We start from the raw sequence: 5,324 nt of genomic DNA, 5'->3' as shown, positions 1-5,324 counted from the left end.
TTTCTCCAGTACTTAAGAATGTTCTTCACAGCTGTCCAGTGCTCTTCACTTGGATTCGACTGATATCTGCTAGTGACACTCACAGCAAGGGCTATATCAGGTCGTGTACACAGCATGGAATACATGAGATTCCCCATTGCCGAAGCATAAGGGATCCTGCTCATGCGTTGAATCTCTTCAGATGTGTTGGGGCACATCTTCTTGGAGAGATGAATCCTATGCCTAAGGGGTAATAGTGTTGGTTCACCCCGCAGCGGTGCGACGATCGCGGTGGAATCCGCATGCCTGGCCCGGTGCATCGCATACGCCGGAACAGGATCGGGTGGATTTCAAAAATTTTCTGAATCAGAACGATTCAGAACCCTTTTGAATTCAGATGGGGACTAAACTAAGATCTAATAATTAAATATGAATTGTTAAACTACCAGCAAATTAGAAATCTAAAAATTCAAATGAAGATCTCATCTTCACTTTTGTGCGGGTAGAAGAACACCGCAACCGATGATCGTAGTTTGGTTCCTTGTAGCCGCACAAACGTCCGGCCTCTACAAGTATCCACACGAGGTTGCTGAAGATCAGAGATGGGGCTTCAACGGTGTGCTAGCTCCTTGCAAAAGCCTCTCTTGGATGTCGAAGAAGGAGGAAGAAGAAATCACAAGGATCCCACCTTGTGAAGCCTTCAAAGGAAGAAGAAAACCCTTCACTGTTTTTTTTTTCTTTTCTCTCCCTTTCTTTGCTGATTTAAATATCCCAAAAAATCCTTCTTGCTGCCCCATGGCTGGGAGAAGAACTCATTTAAAAAAGTGGGGGCATGGGGCTCCTTTTTTTATAAGGCACAAAACCCTAGGCGCCAAGGGTCCTAGTCCCACTAGGATTCCTTGGCGCCTCCCCTTTTTTAATTGGATGGCCCCTTGATTCTTGGAAAGAATCAAGGGGTGCCGGCTGAAAGCAAAGAAGGAGAGGGGGCCACGCCACTCCTTGCCCTCTTGGCTGCCCCCTCTTGCCTATTTTGACCCCTCAAAAAAAGGCTTCAAGAGGGAGGCTCCAATAATAAGAAAAAGGCTGAATTAGGCAGCATTTTTAGGGACTCGATCTAGCCAACTCTTGACTAGGATTTGAGTCAAATTTCTTTGTGTCAAACCCAACATAATTTGACTCAATTAATCAGCAATAAAAGACTTAATTATAATCTAATTATAATTATTTAATTCTTCCATTTAACTCACTAACTCTTAGTGGGTTATTTCAAACATCAATCTCATTGACATTGTGATTCCAAATCTCAATGCGACAATCCTAATAATCAGAACCCCTAATGTGTGTGACCTCGTAGGTTCTAATCTAACTGGTAATGAGACATATTGAGATCTCCATCTTAATATCACTGAAACACCTTTCAGTGGACTGAAACACTTTTAGTTCTACTCGTCAGGGTTTACCGATCATCAGGTAAATGCCCGTGAGTCCCGACATCCACAAGTGACACCTAGCAGTATGTAGTGGCAACCCAGTAGAATAAAATAATGAACCTCTAGGTGCAGTTATCGTATGATACAGTCCTACTATCGTAGATCCCTACAGGACGGAGGTCATGAATAACTCGTCAAACCCCATCGTCTGTCATATGTCAAGATTTATTCGACTTAAGTTCGAGAGTGGAAAACTCTTTCTCCACTATTTTTACTGCCCCGGCCGAGGTCTTATGAACTCAGTCTTATAAATCACATAAGATCTCTCCTTATCTACCAAGGTCGATAGATTCCATATAGGTGCATACCGTACTCCTACAGTGAACCTACTGCAGCCAATCTACACTGCATGGACCCATATGTCTAGATACCATGTATATGTGCAGTCAAACTACAATAACCTCACTGTGAGTAGCCGAAGCACCGTAGGTCAAAGGACCAGTCACACTACTGCAACATCAAGCAAGTCACTGACGAGTGGATAGACATCTAAGTGACTTCTTGTCTTGGTCATGCTCAGTACCCTTGTTCTCTAACAAGCACCTACACTATCACTTCAGTGTCCCTACACTGTGGACTCGAGTCTCGTCCATCCATAAGGAAAGCGATCTGTGCACTGATCTCATCGGATCGATCACCGTCCTCATGATGATCCATTGATCAGGAGCATTTAGAAATTAATCACTAATGACACATGGCTCAAATTTTCAACTCTTGAGAATATGCGTCATCATCTTATTAATTCCTTGGACGATTCATGGACACATAAGAACATGAATGAAAAGAATGCCGAACTTCATAAATTCATAATAAGGTCAAGTACAAATTTATATCCCATAATAAAATAATGCATCAGCCAAATTGGCTTCTAGGGCATACTTCTAACAATCTCCCACTTGCACTAAAGCCAATCAGCCATAAACCTAAAGCCCCATCTTCTCAAGATGCACTTCAGTTTTCTGCCGACTTAGCTGCTTAGTCAATGGGTCCACCACATTTTCTGTGGAGTCTACTCTCTGATTCTCTACTTATTTCTTTTCGAGGTAATCGCTTATTAGGTTAAACCGCCGCTCTATGTGCTTCGGCTTCTGGTGAGACCTTGACTCTTTAGCTAGTGCTATGGTGTCTTTGTTATCGTAGTTGAGTGTTATGGCATCTGATGACATTACACCTAACTCAGCAATGAACTTCTTAAACCAGAAGGTTTCCTCTACACCCTTAGATACGGCTTAACATTCAGCTTCTAAGGTAGAATCTACAATGATCGGTTGTTTGGAACCCTTCCAATTTACTGAACCATCATTGCACATATTCTGATGTAGACTTTCTATCATCAATATGTGTGCATCCTTCTACCTTCAACTCTGATATTCTTCCAAAGATCAAGAACATGTCCTTTAGTTCTTCTCAAGTACTTAAGACTGTTCTTCATATCTATCCAGTGCTTCTTGCCTGGATTTGACTGATATATGCTCGTGACACTCACAGCATATACTATATCATATCACGTACATAGCATGGTATACATGAGGCTCCCTATAGCCGAAGCATAAGGGATCTTGCTAATTCGCTGAATCTCTTCAGATGTGTTGAGGCCCATCTTCTTGGAGAGATTTATCCCATGCCTAAGGGATAATAATCCTCTTTTAGAGGTTTCCATGCCGAATCTCTTCAGCACTCCCTCTATGTAATATTCTGTGACAGGACAAGCATCCTTTTAGATCTATCTCTATATACCTTAATTCTCAAAATACAGGATGCTTTTCCAAAGTCTTTTATGGAGAAATCCTTAGACAACTATACCTTGACCTAAGTTAGCTTGGGAACACCATTTCCAATTGGAAGAATATCATCCATGTACAACACGAGGAATACAATAGCCCTCCTACTAACCCTTCTTATAAACACATGGTTCCTCTTCGTTCTTGATGAAATCAAACGATTTGATTACATCGTTGAAACGAGTATTCCAACTCCGAGATGCTTGCTTTAGTCCATAGAAGGATCTTTGCAGTTTGCAGACCTTGTGATCACCATCACAATATCTCATAATCATATTATGCTGCAATATCAAGCAATATTCGAATGGACTTCAGCATGGCTACAGGTAAAAAAGTATCCTGATATTCAGTGCCTTCGCACTGACTATAACCTTTCGCCATTAGCCTTGCCTTATAGGTCTCTACCTAGCCATCCGAACTTAATTTTCTCTTGTAGATCCATTTACACCCAATAGGTACTATACCTTCTGGTGAATCTACTAAGGTTCAGACTTGGTTGGAATGCATGGAGTTCAACTCTGACTTCATTGCTTCCAGCCCTCTCTCGAAATCGATGTCTAACATCGCCTCGTTGTAGGTATTGGGATCCTTACCTTGATCTCTATCTCCCATGAGGAACACTTCCTCTACATCCTCTGTAAGCATACCTAAGTACCTTTCAGGCAGATGGGAGATCCTACTAGATTTACGAGGTGGAGGAGGTACTACGTGTACTGGCTTAATATGAATAGGTTCCATAAGCACAATGGCTCGTTGCTTTTCAGTGACTTCCTCTTAGAGCTTATTTTTCCTCCCACTGCCTCTATCAAGGATAAACTATTTCCATGAAGATAGCATGTCGACTCACAAACACTTTGTGATCCTTTGGGACGTAAAAATCGTATCCTATTAACTCTTTTAGGATATCTAATAAAACGAACATTAATTATCCTATCCTCTAACTTGTCCGCCTGTTGTCACTTGACATGGGCTGGACATCCCCAAATCTTGAGATGACCAAGACTCGGCTTCTTACCATGCTATATCTCATACGGTGTGGTAGGAACAGACTTAGAGAAAACACTATTCAATATGTAAATAGCTGAAAATAGGGCATCTATCTAAAGAAACAGGGTAAATCAGTGAAGTTCATCATGGACCAGACCATATCCAATAGAGTCCGATTCCTCCTCTCTGACACTCCATTGATCTAAGGTGTACTAGGAGGAGTCCATTATGAAACTATACCTTTCTCCTTGAGATAATCACGGAACTCTCCACTAAGGCATTCACCTCCTTGATTTGATCGAAGAACCTTAATGAGTTTTTCTGTTTATTTTTCTACTTCATATCTTAACTCTTTGAACCTTTCAAAAGTTTCAGATTTGTGTATCATACACATATCCATACCGTGAGTAATCATCGGTTAATAAAGTAAAAATTACAACCCCTAGCCTGCACATCGAATGGGCCACACACATCAGTGTGTACTAGGGTAAGTATTTTAGTATACCTCCCTGTGTCCTACAAAGGATAATTTGGCCATCTTTCCTTGAAGGCAGAATTCACAAATTGAATATGACTCGAAAGTCAATGAGCCCAAAAGCTCATGTTTCTCCAATTTGTTTATTCTATCTTCTCCTATATGGCCAAGCCTGAGGTGCTACAAATACTTTAGATTTATCTCATTTCTGGATCTATTAGATCCTATGGTATTTACTGTTTGTTCAAATACATTCACAGATACATCTATATGTATGTGATAGAGACTGTCAATCGTAAAACCACGTTGAACCGATTTATTTCTCAAATAAATGGAATAATAGTCTTATAAAAACCTTTCTATGCTAAACAAGATACATAAATCAAATTTCTGCTAGCAATAGGTAACAGTCCCTAAGTATCCTGAGCATTTCTGACATACCTTCTGAAGGTCTGTCACCCTTCATGTTCTTTATGCTTCTCATGTATGTAGGACAGTTCCTTTTTCAATGGCTGTTCATTATGCAATGGAAAGACTTTTCCTTGCAATTGGCCTTTTACTTGGAACTTCCTTACTTGGCTTCTTGTCCTTTTTCTACTTCTTTGCAGGCTT

This window comes from Phoenix dactylifera, unplaced genomic scaffold (assembly GCF_009389715.1).
Source record: "Phoenix dactylifera cultivar Barhee BC4 unplaced genomic scaffold, palm_55x_up_171113_PBpolish2nd_filt_p 000324F, whole genome shotgun sequence".
NCBI classification, from domain to species: Eukaryota; Viridiplantae; Streptophyta; class Magnoliopsida; order Arecales; family Arecaceae; genus Phoenix; species Phoenix dactylifera.
Note: the sequence above shows the minus strand (reverse complement) of the source record.